The sequence below is a fragment of the Pithys albifrons genome, chromosome 26 (genome assembly GCF_047495875.1).
Source record: "Pithys albifrons albifrons isolate INPA30051 chromosome 26, PitAlb_v1, whole genome shotgun sequence".
NCBI lineage: Eukaryota > Metazoa > Chordata > Aves > Passeriformes > Thamnophilidae > Pithys > Pithys albifrons.
In genome coordinates, this window is record NC_092483.1 from 2257062 (window position 1) to 2284420 (window position 27359).

Genomic DNA, 27359 nt, shown 5'->3' on the forward strand with positions numbered 1-27359 from the left:
TGCTTCTGCCTCGGAGCTGGGTGCTGCTGCTGCAGCTGTTCCCGCCCCCCTCCCAGGACCAACTCCAGCACCCATCCCGGCGCCAGGAACTCCAACTGCTCCACCCCTTAAATTTGGAGCCATCAGGAGATCCCAATCCTCATCCCCAGGGGTTTTAACGCAAGTTTGGCTAATAGATTCTTGTTTCTCAGATTTTTCATGCTGCTTTCTCTTTGCTTTTCCCTGAGCCAACACAGAATGCTCTCCCTCCCCGACTGGGGACTTATCCTTCCCATACTCTCCCATCCATTCTGGACGGGATAAAAAAGCCAAAACCAACTCGGCATACGCCACTTCATTCCATCTTTCCTCTCTATGTAGAACTGAAATAAGCTGCAACACATCATCTATCTCAAAAGATCCAAATCTCAGCCACGCCCTTTTCCCACACATAGAATGTAATGGCCACATGGTAAGACAGAGCCTACAAAGTTCGTGTTTTTTTAAAGATGTTTCAGAGTCCGTAAGATGGTTCCAGTGATGTAAAACTAAAGCCAAAGGGGAACCTTTAGGAATTTCTTCCTCTGAACTCTGAATGCAGCCCATAGTGACTATAACAGGCAAAACAAAACTTGGGGTGCACCGGCAAATTCTTTGTAGTAGCACCACCAGTGCCTCAGGCTAAGCCAGACAGCTTTAACCCTGGGGAAGCGAAGGGCGTCACCCTCGTGGTTGGCTGGCTTCCAGCCAGCACAAACCTGGGATAATGCTGCCTGCTTTGCCCTTCCCGAGGCTCCAAGGGACTAATCCGTCCCTCCCCAGGTGCAATCCCCTCGCCCTCAGGACGAGAAACTGACTAGGCCCAAAGTCAGTTTTCCCTCTCAGCCCTCCGTATTCCTATCGGGGCAAAAAAACCCCTTTCCGTAGCCAACTGCTATGGAAACCCAAAGCAACTGCCCCCTTATCTCACCTCCGTGGTTCGGACCAATATGTGATGTGAATTCAGGTCCTGGATTTGATTTCCACCTTTTGGCTGCGAAACTGTTGCCTGAAAGGTCTGTGAAAAAAAATTCAAGCCAATTTTGTAGATTAGATAAGCAGGCAGTGACTTTAACGAGCTGTGCTCGCCCAGGAATACATCGATGCACGCATGTGCAAAGTCTAATTTCTATGGCTTTTATAATATAGTCTATCCAATCATTATTTTACACATCTTCCAGTTCAAATTTGTCCCGCCCCAGTCCCACCCCCTCAGGATTTGAGTTAGGGGTCGGTGGGACACCTTCATCATTTTCCTCTTCCCCGGACTTCTGGAGTTCTTCCAGTGTTCTGACTTCTGGGTCACTCTGTCCTGTGTTTATGTCTCCTTTTGATATTCTTCAACCTTCTGCCTTGAAAAGAGACTAAACAGTTAAAAGAATTTGAGCTATTGATATGGGACAGGGGGAACAATAGACAGACATTGAACTTAAGCTGTTAGAAATATTAATACACTAAATCTGCCTTTGCTACAGCTACTGTATTCCTAAAATCTATAAAATGTGAAAATCAAAAATCAAAAACCCTTCCTGCATCAGGGGCTTGGCCATAGGGACCAGAGCAGATAAAAACAAAGGCATATGCTCGACATGCAGTTTCAGCCCTGCCATCTGGTCATGTGAGAGCTGGTCTTCCACAAGGTTCCAATGGTAGCTGTGGGGGTAAGGTGAGTTATTGCGATCAGAAGAGGTTGAGACAGACTCACACAGCAGCAAGAACAGAAAACTTTATTTTTAGATATAGCTCCATTTTTATCTACTATTTGTTAACAGTGTGTCATCACACAATTGGCTAGTCAGTTCAGCTAAGCATAGGTAGAAACAGTTTATTGGCTACAAGATCTGCTTACATTCTTCAGGTGGCTACCTCTTTGTCTCAGGTTTGGCCTAGTTTTTTACCAACCCTGGACTGCCCTCTCCCTCCCCCCAGAGTCTTCCCAGCGAAGGGGAAAAAGAAACTGAAAAAAAAAAACTGAAAAGAGAAGAACTCAAAAGAAACTGAACTGAATTTAAAAGAAATTATATTTTCCTGACATTTGCAACCACATATGCAATGTGTACACACCATTTAAGGCCCCACCCCCAGGGGAGAGGCCTTCATTTCCCAGCCAATGCACCATTTATCTGTCTAGGGTTGAGCTGGCAAAACGCCAAGTGTCCAAGACAGCGAGAAAGGGTTCCTCCTCCCCCCAACCAGCTAAGGGAAAGAGAAGAGGGAGAGGAAAAAAAACCTCAAACCAGGTTTATGCTGAAACTAACTACATGTATTTATACAGAAAAGAGAAAATTAAGAGAAAACTACTATATAACACACACACAAGTTATGTATAACAAGAAATAACTTCCCACTCCCCAGTTAATACAAAGCCCATTACTCTAGATTAATAAGCACTCTAAAAGACACCTTGCAAGAAACAGAAAGACTAACAACAAAAATGTTTCTACTTCCTTGAATGCAAATGAAATGCAAGCAGCAGCAGCAGGGGCAGGGCCTAACAGAAGAGAACAACTGCAACAGTCTTCTCTGCACTCCAGCTATAATGGAACTGACCAAGCCACTCCCAGACACTGGATTTTACACCCTTTGAGATGATGTAGTATGGTATGGAATACAATATTATTGGCTAGAAGAAGTCAGCTGTTAGCTAGCTCAGCCAAGCTCAAATCAGCTGACAATCCCAAGCCTAGCTGAACTTTAAAACCTAAATTTAGGCCCATCTGGCCAAACCCATAACACTCTTCCTTAAGGGTGCACTCCAAACTGCTCTTTTTTCAAGGATTGTTGTAGTTTGGGATTATTATGTAAATTCTCTCCCCTGCCACTTAACTGCCCAGGCCAGCGGTTGACAAAAGAAGCAGTTAACTGTGATCGCTGGGGTGGGGGCAGGTTTGTCTCTTTTGGTTTTTTTTTTGGATATTCTCCTCAGTCTTGGCTCGGCGGAAGGGGGGAGTGGGGGCTCCAAGGAGGCAGGCTGCCCTGCTGGTTACTGCTGGGGTTTTCCCTGGCTGTCTTGCCGCTGCCTACTTCGGATTACTTTTTCCTGCCGTGCTGCTACCTGCCTTGGATTTGCTGCTGGTTGCTCGTACCTGTCTGCTTCTTGGACGGGGAACACAGGGGAAAGAGACTGAGTCCATCTGAAAGCCCACTGCTCGTCTGTTTCGCTGGAGAGGGACTGAAACTCACTCTGCAGCCAGCGGGCTGTGACAAGGACACTTAAGTATAACCTTTTCTCCCGGAGGAAAACCTGCTGGGTTTTGTTGTTGTTGTTTTTTTTTCCTCTTATGGTGTTGGGGAAGTGGGTTGCACTAGTCTGTTTACATATATATATATATATATATATATAGCAGTTATCCTTCTTGTATTAAAATTCCTTTTCTTAAATTTGATAAAGAGTGGTGTGATTATTGAGGAGGAGGCCCCTCCCCTGCTTGTGGGTAAAACATTTTGGTTTTTCCCCTCAAACTGAGACATTTCTTGGCGCCCAACGTGTGGGGCTTGTAAACAAAGAAGGATAACTGCTATTTTGTGGCACCATGTGGGTCTTGAGCTTAGGGTTCATCAGGACCATCCTGTATAATATATTGGCTTTTTGTTGGTACAAATTCATGCCAAAAGGAGCGGCAGGTTTAAGTCTTATCAACAAATCAATGAGCAAAACTCAAATAGCCGCAATTATTATTGAGTTCTTACTCTGGATTTATGGTGCCATGAATTCGATGCCTTTGGATGTCATGTGGGTGGTGCTCTCCAGGCTGTTTTCCTGCCGCAACCTAAGCTGCTACCTCTGGGGATTCAGTGATAATAGTACGGACCCTTGGGAAGGAACAAAGGGGAATCTCTTCTCCCAACCCTTTGTCCATTCCCCATTCAAGTCTGCTACAACAGCTTTTGAGATGTTTAAATTCTCCCTGGATGCCAGAGATATCTTGCTCTTTATGGTTTTTCTGCAGGGTTGTATCCCTGCAGCTTACAGAATGTTTGAAGGTAGGGCCAGGGTTTTTCCAGAATGCATTCAGAAACCCAGCCCAGTGAAGGGGGAAAAGCGAGAGAATAAAACCCCTGATGCCACAGTGAAGGGAGAAAAGGATGAGGCTAAACCAGGAGGACAGGCCAAGCCTATGGAAGTTGCCCCTATTCAGAAAAGGAAATATAAGACCAAATTAGACCATCCAGCAGACGATGAGGGGGCTGCTGCACCTCCACAGCAAGCAGACCCAGAGCCTGAGATCATCACTGAGTCATTGTCATTTGATAATCTCCGTAGTTTGCGGAAAGACATTGCTCGACACCTGGGTGAGCCCATCCTGACTTGGTTGATCCGAGTTTGGGACCTTATGGGTGAAACCTTACAACTGGATGGTGCTGAAGCCAGGTTTTTGGGGGCTCTGGCCCAGGACGTGGCTATTGAACAGGTGTTCGTGAGGGAATCAAAGCCCCTTTCACTCTGGGCACGACTTCTAACGAGTGTAAGAGAGAAGTTTGTTTATAGAGAAATCCTGCAGGAACATCATATTAGGAAGACTTGGAAGACGATGGAAGAAGGAATTTTACGTCTGAGGGAGATGGCAATGATGGACGTGCTTTTTGGAAGAGGTGGGCAAGCCAATAATGACCCTGACAAGGTCAGATGCACACCACATATGTGGTGGGACCTTTCACGCTCGGGGCCAGCTGAATACACCGATTTCCTGGCATCCATGTATAGGGAAGAGAACCATGAAACAGTGGGCGCAGTAGCAAATAAGCTCCGGATATATGAGAGCATGACCCACAGCCCAATGCAGGCCCGTATTTCTGCTGTAGAGACATTGGTTGAGAGTCTCAAGACGCTGCCTGCAGAGGTAAAAGCGATCAGAGAGGAAATTAGGGAAAGTCTCCAAGTGGCACCAGTGCGAATGAGAACCTCTGAAGTCAGAGCCAGACGCCCCCCAGCCAGAGGAAGTGGACAGACCTCACGAACTGAGATGTGGTACTTCCTGGCCAAACATGGAGAAGACATGGGACGGTGGGATGGGAAACCCACCCGTGCCCTTGCAGCCCGAGTACAAGAACTGAAGGAGAATGGAAGAAGGTCAGTGAGAGTAAGTGCAGTCCCAGTTTCCCACGGGCAAGAATCTGACCCACAGGAGGGCACCTCCCAGGTGTACTCATCGAGAAAAGGTTCTGACCGCTATGACCAGGATCAGTGTTAGAGGGGCCCTGCCTCTAGCCAGGTAGAGGCACGGGACAACCGTGTCTATTGGACTGTGTGGATTCGATGGCCTGGTACATCAGACCCACAAAAGTATAAGGCTTTGGTTGATACTGGCGCTCAATGCACATTAATGCCATCAGGACATGTGGGCTCAGAAACTATTTCTATTTCTGGGGTGACAGGGGGATCTCAAGAGTTGACTGTGCTAGAAGCTGAAGTGAGCTTGACAGGGAGAGATTGGCAGAAACACCCCATTGTGACTGGTCCAGCCGCCCCATGTATCCTGGGCATTGACTACCTCAGGAATGGATATTTTAAGGACCCAAAGGGGCATAGATGGGCTTTTGGAATAGCCACTGTACAGACAGAAGGGATTGAACAATTGAACTCATTGCCAGGTCTCTCAGAAAGTCCTTCTGCTGTTGGACTGTTGAAAGTTGAGGAACAGCAAGTGCCAATTGCCACCACGACAGTGCACCGTCGGCAATACCGAACGAACCGTGATGCTGTGATCCCCATCCATAAGATGATCCGTGAACTGGAGAGCCAAGGGGTGGTCAGCAAAACCCACTCACCCTTCAACAGCCCCATCTGGCCTGTGCATAAGTCTGATGGAGAATGGAGATTGACTGTGGACTATCGTGGCTTGAATGAAGTTACCCCACCGCTGAGTGCCGCTGTGCCGGACATGCTGGAGCTCCAGTATGAACTGGAGTCCAGGGCAGCAAAGTGGTATGCCACTATTGACATTGCTAATGCATTCTTCTCCATTCCTCTGGCACCAGAGTGCAGGCCACAGTTTGCTTTCACCTGGAGGGGCGTGCAGTACACCTGGAACCGACTACCCCAGGGGTGGAAACACAGTCCCACCATCTGTCATGGACTGATCCAGACTGCACTGGAGAAGGGTGAGGCTCCAGAACACCTGCAATACATTGATGACATCATTGTGTGGGGGGACACAGCAGAAGAGGTTTTTCAGAAAGGAGAGAAAATCATCCAGATCCTTTTGGGAGCTGGCTTTGCCATCAAACGGAGTAAGGTTAAGGGACCAGCCCAAGAGATCCAGTTCCTGGGAGTGAAGTGGCAGGATGGACGCCGTCAGATTCCAACAGAAGTCATCAATAAGATCACAGCAATGTCTCCACCTACCAGCAAAAAGGAAACACAAGCCTTCCTGGGTGCCATAGGGTTCTGGAGGATGCATATCCCAGCATACAGTCAGATCGTAAGCCCTCTCTACTTGGTAACCCGTAAGAAGAATGATTTCCACTGGGGCCCTGAGCAGCAACAAGCCTTTGACCAGATCAAGCATGAGATTGCTCAGGCTGTAGCCCTTGGACCAGTCAGGACAGGACCAGACATACAGAACATGCTCTACTCCGCCGCCGGGAATAATGGCCTGTCTTGGAGCCTTTGGCAGAAGGTGCCTGGTGAGACTCGAGGCCGACCACTTGGATTCTGGAGCCGAGGCTACAGAGGATCTGAAGCCAACTATACCCCCACAGAGAAAGAGATCCTAGCCGCCTATGAAGGAGTCCAAGCCGCCTCAGAGGTGATTGGCACAGAAGCACAGCTGTTTCTGGCACCTCGACTACCAGTGCTGAAGTGGATGTTGTCAGGACAGGCTGCCTCTACACATCACGCCACTGATGCTACCTGGAGCAAGTGGATTGCCCTGATTACGCAGCGCGCCCGTATAGGAAAATCAAATCGCCCTGGGATCCTGGAAATCATCACAAACTGGCCTGAAGGTGAAAATTTTGGTCTAGCAGATGAAGAGGAAGAGCAGGTGACACGTGCGGAAGAAGCTCCACCATACAATCAATTGCCAAAAGAGGAAATACGCTACGCCCTCTTCACCGATGGCTCCTGTCGCATTGTAGGGACTAATCGCAAATGGAAAGCAGCTGTATGGAGTCCCACACGACAAGTTGCAGAAGCTACTGAAGGAGAAGGTGGGTCGAGTCAGTTTGCAGAGCTTAAAGCCGTGCAGTTGGCCCTGGACATTGCTGAACGAGAGAAATGGCCAAAGCTTTACCTCTACACCGACTCATGGATGGTGGCCAATGCTCTCTGGGGATGGTTAGACCGATGGAAGAAAACCAATTGGAAACGCAGAGGGAAACCCATCTGGGCTGCCGATATATGGCAAGATATTGCCACCCGAGTAGAGAAGCTGATTGTGAGAGTCCGCCACGTAGACGCACACGTGCCCAAAAATCGGGCCAATGAGGAACATCTCAACAACCAACAGGCAGACCGAGCTGCGCAAGTGAAAGTATCACAGACAGATCTGGACTGGCAGCACAAGGGAGAGCTGTTCTTGGCTCGATGGGCCCATGATGCCTCGGGCCATCAGGGCAGAGATGCCACTTATAAATGGGCACGAGACCGAGGGGTGGATTTAACCATGGACATTATCTCTCAGGTTATCCACGACTGTGAGACATGTGCTGCCATTAAGCAGGCTAAGAGAGTGAAGCCCCTGTGGTATGGTGGACGCTGGGATAAGTATAAGTACGGGGAGGCCTGGCAGGTTGACTACATCACACTGCCACAGACCCGCCAAGGCAAGCGCTATGTGCTCACCATGGTGGAAGCAACCACAGGGTGGCTGGAGACACACCCAGTGCCTCACGCCACTGCTCGGAACACCATCCTAGGCCTGGAAAAACAAGTGCTGTGGCGACATGGCACCCCAGAACGAATTGAGTCAGATAATGGAACTCATTTCAAAAACAGCTTAGTTGCTACCTGGGCGAGAGAACATGGCATTGAGTGGGTGTATCATATCCCCTACCATGCACCAGCTGCCGGGAAAGTTGAGCGGTGTAATGGACTGTTGAAAACCACTTTGAAGGCGTTGGGTGGAGGGACTTTCAAACACTGGGATCAACACTTAGCAAAGGCTACATGGCTAGTCAACACTAGAGGCTCTGTCAATCGAGCCGGCCCTGCCCAATCAGAACCCCTTCACACTGTAGATGGAGACAAAGTCCCTGTAATACACCTGAGAGGTATGCTAGGGAAAACAGTCTGGATCAACCCTGCCTCAGGCAAAGGCAAACCCATTCGTGGGGTTGTCTTTGCTCAAGGATCTGGTTCCACCTGGTGGGTGATGCAGGAAGATGGAGAGACACGATGTGTACCTCAAGGGGAACTTATCTCTGGGTAAACGACTCATATTACTGTATTTGTAAACACTTAATTATTTGAAAGAAAATTTAAGTTTAATGTAGAGTATCGGCATGGAAGAGAATTTAGGGGTGGATAATGTTGTAGTTTGGGATTATTATGTAAATTCTCTCCCCTGCCACTTAACTGCCCAGGCCAGCGGTTGACAAAAGAAGCAGTTAACTGTGATCGCTGGGGTGGGGGCAGGTTTGTCTCTTTTGGTTTTTTTTTTGGATATTCTCCTCAGTCTTGGCTCGGCGGAAGGGGGGAGTGGGGGCTCCAAGGAGGCAGGCTGCCCTGCTGGTTACTGCTGGGGTTTTCCCTGGCTGTCTTGCCGCTGCCTACTTCGGATTACTTTTTCCTGCCGTACTGCTACCTGCCTTGGATTTGCTGCTGGTTGCTCGTACCTGTCTGCTTCTTGGACGGGGAACACAGGGGAAAGAGACTGAGTCCATCTGAAAGCCCACTGCTCGTCTGTTTCGCTGGAGAGGGACTGAAACTCACTCTGCAGCCAGCGGGCTGTGACAAGGACACTTAAGTATAACCTTTTCTCCCGGAGGAAAACCTGCTGGGTTTTGTTGTTGTTGTTTTTTTTTCCTCTTATGGTGTTGGGGAAGTGGGTTGCACTAGTCTGTTTACATATATATATATATATATATAGCAGTTATCCTTCTTGTATTAAAATTCCTTTTCTTAAATTTGATAAAGAGTGGTGTGATTATTGAGGAGGAGGCCCCTCCCCTGCTTGTGGGTAAAACATTTTGGTTTTTCCCCTCAAACTGAGACAAGGATATACTTTGATTTGTTCCAGATCAATTTCCTCATCAATTACCTCAGACATCAGAGGATCCACAGACCCGCTGTTGACCCCCACAATTCCCCCTCTCTGTATTTGTGCCACAAAAATGGCTGCAGCGCTCTTCTGCAGGGCCCTTTGCAGAAGACTGACTACGCATGGCATTATCAGCAGCACAACTATCACGATCACAAACATCAGCAGTCCAGTCTTCACCAGAGATAAAAGCCATCCAGTTATACCCCATCCTTGAAACAATTTGTTTAGCCATCCCTATCCATCATCCACTCTCAATTCTTTCACTCCTTTCAACAATTGGATACTTTTGTGGATTGATTTGCTATGATCAGATAAGTTCATACAACACATGCCTTCAAAATCCTCACATCCATGACTTCGTGCCAATAATAGGAAGTCAATTGCTGCTCTATTTTGCAATGTAGCATGTCTGACACTATATAAGTTAGGAGTGCACTCAAAGCCACAGATGTAGCGTTACTCTGTCTACTTAACCAACATCCTAATTTTCTAAGCTGAGTTAGAGCCTTGGCAGCTGCTCCCCAAGGAATAAAAGCAAATGCCATAATGATTTTTGCCTTCTTCCAAAAATCCACTTTGCAATCACAATCTTTGTTAAAAGCATGAACAAAGCGTTTATGCCATAATTTCTGATGAATCATGGTCAAATGTAGAGTCAACAAGGTCAATTTTCCCAAGCTACAAGGACCTCCATTAAGTTTGGATGGCAGTCCGTCCAAGCTCTGTCTCCACAAATTAAAAACATTCCTGAAGCCAATGCCGCAGGTACATTAAAAGACCTAGAAATTTTAACAGAAGTATAACCACACCAAGCAGTAGCATTTCTATAAACTGGTTCTGTTGCATTAACAGTCTGTCCCTGCCTGGGAGTGTTGTAAGTGTAATTGAAGTACAAGCATGCATCCATACAAACAGATCCTAACAATTCTAACTCTTGTGGTTCTTGTGTTACTTGTGGTAAGTGTGCATAGATTTGGTCCCAGTTGTTCACATTAGTTACAGGATTATTTACATGGCAGGGTCCTGGGGTAGTTGGACAAGGCCACCGGTTCAAAGGCACACCAACCAGGCACATTGAGAGTGGATTTGCTGAATTCGCAATGGAAAGGCACAAAGTGTTTTGCTGAGTCACATTTGCCAATGTCACCCAAACATTCTGTTTAGGCTGTGGGACAGTCCGCGTCTCCAGTGGTGGCACCACCCAACACAGGACGAACACATCAAGCAGGAACCCAGTGTGGACCTGCATGTGTGGAGACACAAGCAAATACCCTGCCCCAGGTTACTAACATGTGGACCAGTCCAGGTGCCAGTGACAAGATCTTTGACTCGCACCTGGACTTTTCGTGGCACCTTTTCTGTAGAAATTAAAATAGGAGGAACATTAAGAGATCTGGGATAAGTAAGGAAGTTAAGAGTATATACTGCTTTTTCTAACCATGCTTGTGGGGATTCTCCTCTCATCCCCCCTTTCTGTTTCTGCAAAATTCTTTTTAAAGTGCCATGTGTTCATTCAACAATTGCTTGGCTAGTAGGAGAATGAGGGATTCCAGCAACATGGGTAACACCCCACTTGGCTATGATGCCGTGAATGACCCTTCCCCCCAAAAACAGGACTTCGAGCCACGTTAGTGTAGGGTAAGATAAAAAGTAAAGGTCCTTTAATAACACAGGGCCTACAGCCCACAGGAATACAGGATGACATGCATGTGTCTCAGTTCTTGTTTCCATGGCTTTTATAGTAAGATCCCTCCAATCATTGCTTTACACATTTCTCAGTCCAGCCCCAGTCCCACCCCTGGTCCAACCCCCTGGAATTGGGTCTGGGGTCGTCAGGACCCTCTGTCTTCATCAGCTCTTCTTCCTCAGGCACACAAAGATCTCTTGGAGTTCATCCAATTCTGGCTTTTGGGTTACTCTGACCTATGTTTATGTTTCATTCTGTAGGCCTTCTGATATCCTTCAGCTCTTTACCTTGGAAAGGAGTCTAAACAAGATTAATTAACTAAAGGAATTTGAGCTCCCTGTTCTGGGACAGGGGTAGTGATAGAAAGGCATTAAACTGTTAGAAATATTAACCCTCTAAAAATCTACAACTACTGTGTTCCTAAAATCTACAAAATGTGAAAATCAGAACAAAAACCCTTTCGGCATCAGCTAAAACATTTTTGGTTCGTTGTGCTATATAAGCAGGACCATTATCTGTTTTAATTTGCTTTGGTACTCCTAAAACTGCAAAAGTTCTTTGAAAATGGCTAATAGCATTAAAATAAATGTCGATTTTTTGAGCTCCCAAGGGTACGGTGCCAGAGTCAAAGACGTCTCCTTCACTGAAGTATCGTCAGTGCTCCAAACTTTATTTACTAAAACACACGCACTTATCACATACTTATTGAGTCCACGAATAGTACAGGAATATTATTGGTTAATGGCTAGGGTTTGCTTTCTTTACCACACAACTTGATTGGTACTTCTCTCTAAACTATGCCTCACTGTATCACTGCTTCTGCTTGCTTTTTCCAGCAGCTGCTGCATACCTATATTGTTTACTGCTCTTCTTGAAGCAGGCTCAAGGATTCAGGGGCCCCGTTTCCCTCTCCACAGGCAGGGTTGTGCACACAAGCTTCTAATAGCACACTGTGGTCTGTGCTATTAAAATATTCCTCAACAAATCCCCTTTTTTCTTTTTGCGCAAACCAGGCCTGGTTAATTGTCTTCAACACTAGCCGTTTCATACAACCTAAGGCACAGCTAAGCACAAGCAAGCAGATTAAAATTGTAGCTAAACACACAACACCTTGCTTAAGAAAATCTTGTAGCCACCTGGTAATGCCCAATGATTTAAGCCAATCACTGAAGGGAGAAGTTGAAACTGTCAGTTGTTTGAAACCTTCAAGGCTCTTATGTATAGATTGGAAATGATCAGATAGATTCATGCAACACATTCCTTCAAAGTCTTTACATCCATGGCCTTGAGCTAACAGCAGGAAGTCTATGGCCGCCCTATTTTGCAAAACTGCATGCCTGACGCCATCTACATCAGTGGTCAATTCTGAAAGGACCTTTGATGTGATGTTTAGTTCTTTTGCAGTCCAGCAAGCCAATTGTCGAATTACCCGCAAAGATTTTGCAGTGCCTATTCCAGATATTATTGATGTAATGATATTGATGGGAGTGCTCCAAAAGGTTACCTTGCTATCACAGTTTGGCCCTAGTTGGTATACTGATCGTTTACTACGTAATGCTTTGGCGTGATTCCATAAGGTGTTGTTCAGCATTTGAGCTATGGTAGGCTTGAACAGAGTAAGTTTACCTAGATAGCAAGGGCCTCCAACTGGATTACTGGGGATACCAGGCCTGCTCTATCTCTGCAAATTAAAAACAATCCTTTTGGCAAGGCTAGACCCATAGTATTGTTTCCCCAAACATCAGAGTATAGACATTCTGGAGGACAGTAGCTGTTTTTCTGAACTTCTCTATAGACAGAAGACCTTGGTGTTACTGTCTGTACGGCTGACAATCGAACTTTACTGGACTTTAGTAGGGCAGCAATTTTTTTATTTCCTTTGAACAGCACAGCTCCAAAACTTGGGGGTGCTGATGCCATAAGGTCTAACTCCTGGAGTTCTGCTATGGCTCTATTTAATGACATAATTAACGCGTCTTGCCACCAAGCAGTGTAATTATACGCAGATATTGGTTTGGTGGCCTTGGCTTTGGCATCACTCATTGTGCACAGTGTTTCATTCTTTACGTATCACTTAAACCATTTTGGGGCAAATGTTGGGACTCCTATTACGCAGGTTCTAAACGGGTCTCCGGGTGTGGCCATAGAAAGACAAAAGGAATCTTCTCCGGTCTCCTTAGCAATAGTAACCTAAATGTTGTTATTAGGCTCTATTTTGTGAAGGATTGTGGCTGTCCCGGGACTAACTAAAATCCACAACAAATATATACAACAGAAACAAGTAATAATTTCTTTGCCCATTGCATTTAAAAACAAGCTCGTTTTAACTACTCTAATCAGAATATTATGAGGAGTTGTGGTTGCACTATAGAATTTAGACAGGCTATGCCCATAACACTTTTCACAGAGGCTATCCTGGGTTGTAATTGTTAACAGGTGCTGAATCTCCACACTCCACCCGGTCCCTTATGACCAAGGATTTTTAAAATCACAGCACGAGGATTTCTGCTGGAGAGGCTTAGTAGAACCGTGGGTTCGGCTATGTCTGACTGCTGTTTTCCTCGTTGTTGCTTGGTGTGTGAGCAGGCTCATCCGAAGATGGGGCAGCTGGAGCAGCTGGAGTCCATCTGCAGGGCACCCACACAGGTCCGGAATCTGTGGAAACACAACTGTAATCTCGTGCAGTAAACAATAGAGGCTTAGGACCCACCCACTGACCTGTCTTGGGGTCCTTGTATGTTACTTGAACCTCCTGCATGGGAGATATCCGTCGAGAACTATAGTGTAACTGCGCTGGGGTTTGTTCTGAATCTCTACTTAGGCTTAGATAATTTAGAGTGAACAACACTGAAAGAGAAAAGAGACCAAAAAAACCCTAGTTTTGTGACATTTCTATTTCTGCTCTGCAAAATGTTGTTTGCACAGCAAAGCCGCTGAACAGCATGAAGTGCTAGAGCCACTTTGTTCAGGTACAACTTGCCTAGTAGTGATAGAGACTAGTGTACCATGGTTAGAAGTCATACATTAGAGTAAGCTAGACATTTCAATAGAATGAAATGGTAAAGAGCCAAGATTTTGTAGAGTTAGAGCCAAGGTTTTGCAAGTTTTACAGGTCATGTCATCAAACAAAGAAAAGGCAAAAGTCCAGCAGTGATGAAGATGCTTCAAGACCACCCCGAGGGATGAAATCAGGAGACCACTTCCCAAATTCGAAGTCAAAAAGAAAGCTCTGCCCAAGATTCCGCCTAGTCATTAATATGGAAATTAGAAGGTGTTAACTGTGGACTTAAGACTATAAAATAGCTTATTTTCCACAAACAAGTTAGGCAAGTTTTTGCCCAGTATGAACTGGCTTGCCTCCACTGTTGTCAATAAATACCTTTGCTGCTATTAGAATAAAAATCTTCTCTTAGCAGTTATTTTTGCGATGTTTTCGCTTATCAAACACTTTACATAAACGAATTTGAGGATCAATAAGCTCTGACTCTTTCTGCTTCTGCAAGTACATTTTAAGGGTTCTGTTGTCACGCTCCACTATTGCTTGGCTTGTTGACAGGTGGGGAATGCCAGTTATATGCTTAACACCCCATGTAGTAAGGAATCTCTGAACCCGCTCTCCTACATAAGCAGAGGCATTATCTGTCTTTATGGTTTGCGGCACACCCATGATGGCAAAGCAATTCGTTAGGTGCCTGATGACATGTATGCTCTTTTCCCCAGCTTGAGCTGTTGCCCAAACTAGGCTAGAATAGGTGTCTATGGACACATGGACGTACTTAAGCCGCCCAAATTTGGGAACATGAGTAACATCCATTTGCCATAATTCTCCTGCTTGCAGGCCTCGGTGATTCACTCCCAAGCCTAGAGTGGGTCCAAACTGACTACACTGGGGGAACGCCCTCACTATACCTTTAGCATCCTCCCACAAAATCTCAAATTGAAGTTTTAAGGCTCTAGCACTTTGATGAAACATTGAATGACTATCTTGTGCCATACTAAAGGCACTGGCTGGCCATTGCACCCCTAAGCTAACAAGAGAGTCTGCCTTTGCATTGCCTTCCCCGAGACCTAAAGAGGTCTGATGACTCCGTATATGCAGTATATAGCACGGATGGGATCTCAGCTTCAGTGTGCGCTGCAAGAGTAAAAACAACTCTAACAGTCTCTGATTCTTCACAGGTTTGATTAGGGCATTTTCTGTGTGATTCGCAACTCCCACTGCATACTGCGAGTCTGACACCACATTCAGGGGTTCTGCTTTCCATTGCGTTAGTGCCCAGGCAATAGCTGCTAATTCTAGCGTTTGTAGGCTGTCTTCCTTCTTTCCTGGGATTAGTTGACGATGCCACTGTCCGTTTTCTTTCCAAACGCAAACAGCAGTGCGGGATTTTCTTCCTGCATCAGTGAAGGCAATTCTCCCATCGACTGGCTGACTCGAAACCATGGGTCTCTCAACCCAGCAATGCTGGCATATTGCCTGCAGACACTTGTCACTGGGCCCCCCGTGGCGGAGGAAGACAGAGTACCCTATGACAGCAAGCTGTGGCGGAGCGGAATTCTGCAGCAGCCAGTCGAAATCAGCAGCTTTGATAGGGACACTGATCCACTCTGGCTCTTTTCCATCAACTCCTTTACAACGTTGGCGGCCATTGTGGATCAGGTGCAATATGACTTTTGTGTGTTGCCAGATACTCTTTGGCGCCGCAGATGGTGGAAACAGCCATTAAAGGATCGCTATACTTGAGCCCTTTACCTGTGCATCTCGTTTGGCACCTGGAGTTGCTAGAGTCAGCGCTTCGTCGGGTAACTTTTCCCCCTTTTCTTTTTGCCAAACGAAGTCTTGCATTAAGAGTGCAAATGGGAATTGTGGATGATTGCAGATCCATATACCCAAGGGATGTTCAGCGTACCGTCGATCTGCCATAGCACAGGAGAGCTTAGCAGCAACACAATTTAGGGCTTCAGTGTGCTCTTGGGTCCATTCAACTGCTGCATTGGGCTGTGTTCCATGCAAGAGCGACAAGAATGGGTGGATATCTGCATTGGTGAGGCCAACGACAGTTCTGACCCATTGAAGCTCACCAACTAATTTCTGGACATCGCGCAATGTTTTCACTGAAGGGGTGATTGAAAGCTTTTGTGGTCTAATGGCAACATGTGTCACTTGCCATCCTAGATAATTCCAAGGAGCTACTTGTTGCACTTTGTCTGGGGCTACAATTAGGCCTTTGCACTTTAACGAGGCCGCTATGGTATCACAGATGCCATTATCAAACAGATCTTGTTGGCACGGGAGAATGTCATCCATGAAGTGGTAGATGAGAGTAGACGGCATCTTTGTTCGCAACGGTTGAAGCGTCCAGGCAACATAAAGCTGACACATGGTAGGTGAGTTCTTCATTCTTTGCGATAACACAGTCCATTCATATCTTTTGGCTGGTTCAGCTTTATTTATTGATGGTACTGTAAATGCAAACCGGACTGTGTCCTCTGGACAAAGAGGGATGGTGAAGAAACAGTCCTTTAAGTCAATCACCAATACATGCCAGTTTCTAGGCAGCATTGTTGGCAATGGCATGCCTGGTTGCACAGCCCCCATTGGCCACATTTGGTCATTCACCTTCTGCAAGTCATGCAGCAAGCGCCACTTCCCTGATTTTTTGGGAATTACAAATTCGGTGTGTTCCAGGGACTAACTGATGGCTGAATGTGCCCCGCATCTAGCTGCTCTTTCACAAGCTGATTGGCAATGTCTAGCCGCTCCTTGGACAACGGCCACTGCTCTACCCAAATATAATTATCTGATTTCCAACGAAGACGGAGGGTTGGCGGCTTTTCAGCAGTGACCGTGCCTAAAAATGTTTTTCAGGCTCAGGGATGGAAAGGGTTGCTCCTAGCTGGCTCAGCACATCTCTTCCAACGAGACCGCCTAGTTGGCCTGGGAGTGCCATGACATAGGGACGTACAGACACTGTTTGCCCTTCTGGAAACTGTAGCTGGACGGGCAGCACGGGTTGGAGTGGGTTGGAGCCACCTCCAACACCTTGCACGGCATCTACAGCAGGTAGCAACTTCCAGCTTCGAGGCCACAGTTGCCGGCTGACAATGATGACATCTGCCCCTGTGTCCATCATCATTCATATGGCAACACTTTTCTCATTGCACGTTAGTTGCACAGTGATCATGGGCCGGGCTTTCATTTTTTGCATGAGAGATACTACTACATCACCAGAGGATCCAAATCCGTTATCTCCTCTGGGAAGGAGCAATGTTTTCTGGTTCCCTGCTTCGCTTTTAGGCAAAAGAACTAGCTGGGCAATGCGAGTTCCTTTTTGAATCAAGAGAGGTGGGGTCAGTGTGTAACAAGCAATTAAAATTTCTCCAGTATAGTCTGCATCAATAACTCCTGGCAAAACAATTAATCCAGCAGTTCCAGCTGACGATCTTCCTATCAGCAAGGCACCCATCGTGCTCTTTTCATGATAGATGGGTCCTGTAATTCCAGTTGGTGTTTTTTGGATTTGTGTAGATGTGAGAGTCACATCTACTGCTGCTGCCAGATCGAGCCCCAGGCTTCCCCTTGTTGTGGGGGGGTGGCAGTTTTCCGAGAGCATTGGGCAGGCCACTTGTGTCGTTGCGCAGGGGCCCTTCGCGCTGGGCCTCTCGTTTTTTGCAAACTTACAAATGCTGCTGTTGTGATTATCTTTCTGGCAGTGGTCACACCACACTGTGGCAGAACAGTCTTTACAGAAATGACCTTTATTTCCACATTGGAAGCACACAGATGTAGACTTTGCTGTTTTTCCTTTCTGTTTGCCAACTACTTTTTGGGCTACAGTGGCAAGAAGACGATGCGTTGGTTCCATTGCAGCTGCAAAAGCACCTGCCATGGCTTGGCTTTGCTGCTGCTGATTTGCACGTGAGGCCATTTCAAGCATTTCAGGGACCTCTGCGTCTTTGGGAAGGGTTGCAAGCAGGGACTTGGTCTTTGGGTTGGCATTTTCAAAAGCCAACAGCTTAAACATAGAACCTTTTGACTCCACATCTAAGTTGGTTTGTGCCATGATTGACTGTGAGAGACGATCTACAAAGTGTGGGTAAGGTTCTATAACTCCTTGCTTGACTGATGTGAATGGAGATAATGGCGTTGGTTCTGGAACTGCATAGAAGGCTTGACGGGCCAGTCTTGCTGCGGTGTGATGTAAGATCGCAGGAAACTGCAGTTGTATTTGTACATTCTCATGTTGTCCATCACCAGTTAACATGTCTGAGGTAACTCCTGCTAAAGGATCACTAGTCGTGCAGGGGAGAGCAGCCTCAAGCTGGGTAAGCCACTTCCACTCTTTATACCAAATTAGTTGCTGAGAGGGTGTTAGAAAAAAGCGTGCTATGTTCTTGCAATCACGAGGGCTGTTAGTATCAGCTGTGAAAATCCAATCTCAAATAGAGCGTCCACTTTCTGTTTTTATTCCTCCCTCTTTTAGAGCCTTTTTTGCTTGCTGCAGCACTTTCCAATCATGTTGCTCATAGTTTGGACCATTGCTTCTGACTACGACAGGGCAAATGACTGTGTCCACCGTAGACCAGTCTCCTTCTAGAATAGCATCTCTAATGAAGCCAGACCATCAAGCTGCACGGGCCTTTCCGTCACTAGATGGAGCTAGTGCACTAGATTTGCGGGAGGACGGGCGGGCATCTTTAATCTCCTCATCCTCTGAGCTTGGAGAGGGAGCTCGGTATGTTTTAAAAGTAAAAGGCAACATTTCAGACAACGGGCATGGCTCCCTCTCTTTCTTTTCAAGGGCTTTCATGGTCTGCTTATTTGTTTCAGCCATTTGCTCTAACAACTCCTTCATCTGCTGTTCTAAGGGTGTTAGCGTAAGCTCTCGCTCGCCATCTGACCCCCGCCGCAGCGGCTTTTGGCTCTTCTGGCGCAGCGGCGGCAGGCGCAGCAGTGGCAGTCGCCCCCTCCGCGGGGGCTTTGGGCTCTCTTGCCAGAGGAGCAGCAGGCGCAGGCGCTCTAGCGGCATCTGACCCCCCCCCCCGTGGAAGCTTTGGGCTCTTCTGCCAGAACAACAGCAGGTGCAGGCGCAGCAGCGGAACCGCGACTAGGACCCCCCCTCTCTGCTATGGCCCCAGCGGACACTTCCGCATTGTTTGGCATTTCGGACTGGGATGGCATAGCATCCACTTCCGCTCTAGGGGCTGCAGCACCACAATCAGACAGGAATTCACTCACAAACCGGTGCGTTTTCCCCGACATACCCTTCATGGCAAAGCTATTCCCTTCTATTCCTAGAAGCGCTTTCCAGCTCTTCCTGCGCTCTGATCCCGGGAACGGGGGCGCTGAGAGCTCAGCATGCTTTTCTCCTTCTGGTGCGAGCATTTTTATAGCTGCAGCAGCTACCTTGGATTCTGCTTTCATCTCCTTAAGCACGGTAACCACTATTTTCCATGTTCCTTCTAGCCCTGCCGTCTGTTTACTCTTTCCTTGTATATGCAAGTCCCACATTAAATCACTGATTGCTTTCCATTGTTCCCACATAAATAACATCGGCGGGCTTTGGAAATACCCCTGTTCGCTAGCCCATAAAACGAGCTTATCAAAGAGTTTTTCGCTGACTGTCTCACTTCGCTTAGCTATCATACTCAGCAAAAGACATTTTGCAGCAGCCATCTTGGCCTCCATTTTTTCAATAAGCCAAGATTTTTTATAGGAGGGGGAGAGCGACTTCCACTTCTACTTACCGCGGACTTTGACTCTGCTCCGCTGGTAGCCTCTCCTATCTCCGCCTCTTCAGCTTCCCCGACCAGCGCAGCTTTGCAAACACTGACCACAGCTCCCTTGTCCAGTCTTCGACCGATCTGTGTGGATAATTTATCGCCACTTCTTTGCCCGCATTCTCCACTACTTAAAATAAAAAATGTCGATTTTTTGAGCTCCCAAGGGTACAATGCCAGAGTCAAAGATGTCTCCTTCATTGAAGTATCATCAGTGCTCTAAACTTTATTTACTAAAACACACACACTTATCACATACTTCTTGAGTCCACGAATAGTACAGGAATATTATGGGTTAATGGCTAGGGTTTGCTTTCTTTACCACACAACTTGATTGGTACTTCTCTATGCCTCACTGTATCACTGCTTCTGCTTGCTTTTTCCAGCAGCTGCTGCATACCTTATTGTTTACTGCTCTTTTTGAAGCAGGCTCAAGGATGCAGAGGCCCTGTTTCCCTCTCCACAGGCAGGGTTGTGCACACAAGCTTCTAATACCACACTGTGGTCTGTGCTATTAAAATATTCCTCAACATAGCATCAAAACTACGTTCACCGGAATGTGCTGTGGCACATATTGCATGAGAAAATGTGTCAATAGAAACATGAACTTTAGACAATCAACCAAACTGTCCACATGTGTAACATGTTTGCCACACTTGCAGAACTTGTAAACCTCTTGGGTTTGCTCCATAATATACAGGAGTAAATTGGTCTTGACAATCAGAACAGGAAGAGACAATTGTTCTAGCTTGTGTTAAAGAAAGGCCAAACTGTGCCTTTAAAGAGTCAGCATGTTGATGAAAAAACTGATGTGATATTATAGCCTATTGATATTTATCAGGAACAGGAGTCAAAGCAACTCCTGAAACTAAAGCATCGGCACGAGCATTGCCTTCAGTAAAAAATCCTGGGATTGATTTATGGCTGTGTATAAGCAATACAAAATAAGGTGTACAATGCTGTTGTATAATAGTTCATAACTCACGAAGCACCTGAAAAAGAAGCCGATTATCAGCTTCTGATAAAACTGTGCCGTCTAAACGTGATACAAGTCCTGCAACATACGCAGAGTCAGTAATACAGTTAAAAGGCTGTTTAAACATCTGAAAGGCTGTTGCTGCAGCTTTTAATTCTACTATTTTTGGAGACCCTTTCTGCAAAACTATTTTTCCCTGCCATTTATCCCCATCGTGCCACACAACAGCAGCTTTTCCAGTTTTTCCTGACCCATCTGTAAATACAGTGAGACCTTCTACAGGTTTTTGTAAACATAATTGCCTCTGTCCTAAAGGAATTTCATGAGAAAGCTTAATTAAAGGATGTTTTGGAAGGTGATACAGAACTTGACCTTGGAAATCAGCCATACCTGCTTGTAGTTCATAGCTACTCTCCATACACCACTCAAAATAAGCAGTATGACCTGGAATAACAATGTTTACAGGGTCTTGTCCTAAAAGCTGTATGCATTGCCTTCAAACTTGGAGGATTAAATCTGCTATTAACTCAAGGAAAGCTGGTGCAGTTTTTCGTGATCTATACGGTAAAAAGAGCCATTCTAAAATATGCAAAGGATCAGGCCAATCTACACATTACTGAATTAAAGCTCCGAATGGAATAGCATGATCAGAAAACACAAACAATTTAACAGCTTGGCTTAAATCAATGCGACTTACAAATCGTTGGTTCATTAACAGTTCAATTTCTTGGAGTGCCTTTTTTGCTTCTGTAGTTAAAGTTCTGGGTTCTGCAGGGTTGGTAGAATACTGTAACAATTCAAACAAAATCTGTAAGTGAGGATTGGTTATTTTCAAATAAGGTCTCAGCCAATTAAGAGACCCCACCAATTTTTGCACATCTGTCAATGTTGTTACAGCGATATCTAAACAAACAGGCTGAGGAGTCACACGATTGGAAGTGACTAATAGTCCCAAATATTTCCAAGGTTCACTTTTTTGAACTTTTTCAGGAGCCGCTACCAAACCATACTGATTTAAAGATTGAGTAGCTAACACTTCTAACTGATCAAGCTGTTCCTTTCTTTCTACTGCCAGCAGAATGTTATCCATGAAATGTAAACAGTAACAATCAAGAAACTGTTGTCACACAGGAGACAGTGCAACAGCTACAAACCACTGACAAATCGTTGGCGAGTTCTTCATGCCCTGAGGTAACACCTTCCATTGATACCTTTGAGCAGGCATTGCCTGATTTATAGCAGGCATTGAAAAAGCAAATTTTTCTTTATCTTTTGCATGCAATGGAATCACAAAGAAACAATCTTTTAGATCAATTACTACAATGTGCCAATCCACAGGTATCATTGCAGGTGAAGGAAGGCCAGGTTGAAGGGCTCCCATGGGGGCCATTACTGCATTTACACATCTCAAGTCATGTACCAACTGCCATTTGCCAGATTTTTTTTTAATAACAAAACCAGGTGTATTCCAAGGACTAGTAGATGACTCAAAATGTCCTGCAATAAGTTGTTCATTAACCAGCTCTTTCAGACTGTGCAACTTTTCTTCTGACAGGGGCCACTGAGCAACCCACCTAGGTGGTTCTGTTAGCCAGGTAAGTGCCATAGTAGGTTGATGCATACCCTGCAACACAGTGGTCCCTGTTAAAAATCCATGGTGAGCCATGACCCCCACTGACTAAGGGCATCCTGACCCCACAGTGTCAGAGGGTCTCCTAGTTCAGCAGGTGGGACCAGTTTATCACTGTGTGGGGGAGACCAAAGCTATGTATTCTACCCCCTCTATTCATTTCCCAAGAACAATGGACCATTCGCAGCAGCTGCCCAGGGCACACCCTCAGGGTGTGAGCTGGGTGTGAAAGAAGCCTGTGAGATAAGAGCTGTGATAACTCCCCTCCAGGGAGTCGTTAGCACCTTCACACTCAGCCTGAGGTGTCATGTCTGCTAATGGGCCATCAAAGATTCCAAAATACCCCATGACTCACAGAGTCAGATGACCAATTGTGTAGCTCCCTGCCCTGGGGGAGGGACTGGGTGCTCCCACCTGGTCCTGTAGGTACATAATGTGGGGGTTTTGAAGACCTCGGGGAACCACTCGTTGAATCCAGAGGAGGAGCAGAACCTCGACAGGGGGAGACCACCACTTTCAACCAGACTGCAACCACCACTCTCAACCAGACTGGGACCATCATCTGCACCAACAGGTTTCTCGCTTCCTTCTACATTGGACTTGGGGGAACCACGTAGGGTTTGTGCCCAAGGGTGCTGGGTTATACTTCTGGGTTTTGTGGGTTAAAACCAATTTCTCTTTGTGCCATTGCATTTATTGTAATATTGTTATTAAATTGTAACTCTGACTTATAATCTCTTTTGTGTTGAGTTCATTTCCCCTGCCGGTTTACCTTTAAACCACCACATCTTTTGGCGCCCAATGTGGGGCTCGAGAGAGAAGTCAGAATTAAAATTTCATTTTAGAAATTTGTGTATTTGGAAACATAAACTCCCTAATTACCATGTTGCCTGATGTATTCACGTGGGTGTTGTACCTGAGCCTGTTCATATTTCCATCTGTGGGGAATTATTTGCCTATTTTGAAGATCTTTTTAAGATCAGGGATAGGAATAAAAATTGCTTTATTTATATATTATATTTATGTCATCATAACAGCAGATGCAGTGAGTTGCATTGTGAATGAATATTCAGTCTTCTTTGCCTGTCCTGGTTTGGGTTGCTACCTCTTGAGCCTCAATACAAATCGCACCCAGCCTGTGGGGGGAACAGGAGGGGATGGTTATTTTGACCCTTTCACCTTCTGCTCCCCCTTTAGACCTGCTACAACAGTCTTTGAGAATACTGAATTTCCTTTTGATGTTAAGGATAGCATAATGTTGTTGCTAGTGTTGCTTTGTCTTGTCTGTACCATCTACGACATGCTTAGGAGTAGAACAGGGCCTTCTAGGGAGGTTTCCTGGAGGCCTGCTCTAGGAGTTGATAATGCTGAGTGGGACGGAAAGTGGGAGGACATGGGCCAGTATTTGGAGAGTTTCACCCCTCAAGTGATCTGGAAATTCACCCCTGAACAGCTGCAGGACCCTGACAAAATAATAAGCTATGGGAAAGGCAAATGCTCTTCCAGCCCCAGAGGTGTGCAGCTCACAGCAACCTGCTGGGCCCTGGCCACTGCCTACTTCACACTGCTTGGTGTGGTACAGCACAGTCAGGAGGAGGAGAAAAGGAGCAAATCCACAAGCCCTATGTCCACCCAAACCATGGCTGAATCAGAGGGATAAAGAGATAGATCAACCAGCACCATGTCCGCCCAAACCACAGCTGAGCCAGAGGGAAGGGGAAACAAATCAACCAGCACTCTGTCCACACAAACAGTGGAGGAGCCGGAAGAACAACTGAAAACGATATCAGTCGCCCCTGTCCAGAAAAGGAAATTAAAGACCAAATCAGTTCGTATAGTGAATGATGATGAGGAAGCAGGAAGCAGAAGAAAAGAATTCAGAAATAATCACCCAGTCCCTATCCCTGGGCGACCTGCGTGAGCTCCGGAGAGAGTTCACATGACAGGCAAATGAGTCCATCTTCACCTGGCTGCTCCAAATCTGGGACGCCATGGCCAATGATACAATTCTAGATGGGAGTGAGGCAAGGCAGCTGGGATCCTTGTCTCGAGATGTGATCATTGATCAGGACATTGGAAAGAGGCAGGAAACTCTCAGCCTCTGGCGGCGACTTGTCAAGTGTGAGGGACAGATACCTTTGTAGTGAGGACCTCCATGTACAGCAAGGACAGTGGAACACGATGGAACAAGGTATCTTGTGCTTAATGGAATTAGTCATACTGGAGATAAACTTTTCAGAGAACGAAAGATTCCCTAAAAGTCCAGATGGTGTACAGTGCACACCCAGATGTGGTTAAAATTTGCACGGCTTGGGCCAGAAATGTATTCTCGCTACCTCGCAAGGTTGCAGTGGAGAGAGGGAGAGGACAAGGTGGGCGCACTGATCAGCAAACTCAGGATTTATGAAGACACTGTCACTGCCCCATTACGAGCCCACGTCTCGGCTTTGGAAACAAAACTGGCTGAACTGGAAGAGAAGATTAAGGAAGGAAGCTTCCATATCTCTCCAGAACAAATGAGAATCTCTGCCATCAGGAGCAGGCGTCTTCTGGCTAAGGAGAAAAGGTACACTCCACGTGGCAATCTATGGTTTTACCTCCATAAGCATGGAGAAGATATGAGGAAGCGGGATGGGAAACCCACCTCTTCCTTAGCAGCACGGGTACGTGAATTACAAAGAGGCACAACTACCACAGGGAATTCTTCAATGTTAAATGCTGCTCTGGTCTCTCGTGGGCAAGGCTCCAGACAGTATAGGAAGGATGATGTCATGTCCGATCGTCTTGAAGGAACCTCCGGGTCATATTCACAAGGAGAGCACAATGAGTACCATGACCAGAACTAGTGGGGCCCTGCCTCTAGCCAGGTAGAGGAGAGGGACAATCAGTTTTATTGGACTGTGTGGATTCAGTGGCCTGGCACATCAGACCCAGAGAGATACAAGGCTTTAGTTGACACTGGCACACAATGTACTTTGATGCCATCAGGATATGTCAAGGGCAGAATCCATCTCTATTTCTGGGGTGACAGGGGGATTCCAATAGCTGACTGTACTGGAAGCTGAAGTCAGCTTGACAGGGAAGGAATGGCATAGACACCCCACTGTGACCGGTCCAGAAGCCCCGTGTATCCTTGGCATAGACTACCTGAGGAGTGGGTATTTCAAAGACCCAAAGGGACTTTGTTGGGCCTTTGGTGTAGCTGCTGTGGAGACAGAGGAAATTAGACAGTTGAACACCTTGCCTGGCCTCTCAGAGGACCCTTCTGCTGTGGGACTGCTGAAAGCTGAAGAACAAATAGTACCACTGGCCACAGCAACAGTGCACTGTCGGCAATACCGCACCGACCGAGACTGCGACTCCCATACACAAGATGATCCATGTGCTGGAGAGCCAAGGGGTGGTCAGCAAGACTTGCTCACCCTTTAATAGCCACATATGGCCAGTGTGTAAGTCCAGTGGAGAGTGGAGGCTGACGGTCGATTAAAGTGGCCTCAATGAGGTCACACCCACACTGAGTGCTGCTGTGCCGGACATGCTGGAGCTTCAATATGAGCTGGAGTCCAAGGCAGCCAAGTGGTATGCCACCATCGACATTGCCAATGCCTTTTTCTCCATTCCTTTGGCAGCAGAGTGCAGGCCACAGTTTGCTTTCACCTGGAGGGGTGTGCAGTACATCTGGAATCGACTGCCCCAGGGGTGGGAACACATTTCCACTATTTGCCATGGACTGATCCAGACTGCACTGGAAAAGGGCAAGGCTCCAGAACACCTACAATACATCGATGGCATCATTGTATGGGGGAACACAGCAGGGGAAGTTTTTGAGAAAGCAGAGAAGATAATCCAGATTCTCCTAAGAGCTGGTTTTGCCATTAAACGAATTAAGGCTAAGGGACCTGCTCCGGAAATTCAGTTCCTAGGAGTGAAGTGGCAAGACAGACGTCACCAGATTCCAACAGAGCTCATCAACAAAATAGAAGCCATGTCCCCACCGACCAGCAAGAAGGAAACACAGGCTTTCCTAGGCGCCGTGGGCTTTTTAAGGATGCATATCCCTGAGTACAGTCAGATCGTCAGCCCTCTCTACCTTGTGACACGGAAGAAAAATGATTTCCAGTGGGGCCCTGAACAACAACAAGCCTTTGAGCAGATAAAACAGGAGATTGCCCATGCTGTAGCCCTTGGGCCAGTCAGGACAGGATAGGATGTGAAAAACATGCTCTACACTGCAGCTGGGGAGAATGGTCCATCCTGGAGCATCTGGCAGAAAGTACCTGGGGAGCCCCGAGGTTGACCACTTGGATTCTGGAGTTGGGGATACAAAGGATCTGAAGCCAGCTATACCCCAACTGAGAAAGAGATCCTGGCAGCTTATGAAGGAGTTTGAGCTGCTTCAGAAGTGATTGGCACTGAGGCACAGCTCCTTCTGGCACCCCGACTACCAGTGCTGGGCTGGATGTTCAAAGGAAAAGCTCCTTCTACCCATCACGCCACTGATACCACATGGAGTAAGTGGATCGCTCTGATCACACAGCAAATTGGATAGGGAATCCTAATCGCCCTGGGATTTTGGAAATCATTACCAACTGGCCAGAAGGTGAGAGTTTCGGAGTATCCTCTGAAGAAGAAGAGGAGCAGGTGACACGAGCCGAGGAGGCCCCACCATATAACCATCTACCAGAAGAGGAGAAGCTATATGCTCTCTTCAAAGATGGCTCCTGTTGCATTGTAGGGAGAAGGCAGAAATGGAAAGCAGCTGTATGGAGTCCTACACGTTGAGTTGCAGAAGCGACTGAAGGACAAGGTGGATCAAGTCAGGTTGCAGAGCTGAAAGCCATTCAGTTGGCTTTGGATATCGCTGAACAAGAGAAGTGGCCAAGACTCTACTTCTACGCTGATTCATGGATGGTGGCCAATGCTCTGTGGGGATGGCTGGAGCATTGGAGAAAGGCCGGCTGGCAGCACAAAGGGAAACCCATCTGGGCAGCTGAGATGTGGCAGGACATCGCTGCCCAGGTAGAGAAGCTGAGTGTGAAGGTCTGTCACGTAGATGCTCAT

The 27359-nt window shown here is 46.7% G+C and overlaps 1 long non-coding RNA gene across 1 annotated transcript; it reads right to left on the reverse strand.

The window, feature by feature from the left end:
- Positions 1 to 13457: 13457 nt before the first annotated feature.
- LOC139683023 (uncharacterized) lies at positions 13458 to 21388 on the reverse strand. Its single transcript, XR_011699731.1, has 3 exons — positions 21366 to 21388; positions 19660 to 19776; positions 13458 to 13566 (listed from the first exon to the last, which is right to left on the reverse strand). It is a non-coding gene; the product is annotated as an uncharacterized lncRNA (long non-coding RNA).
- Positions 21389 to 27359: the final 5971 nt, after the last annotated feature.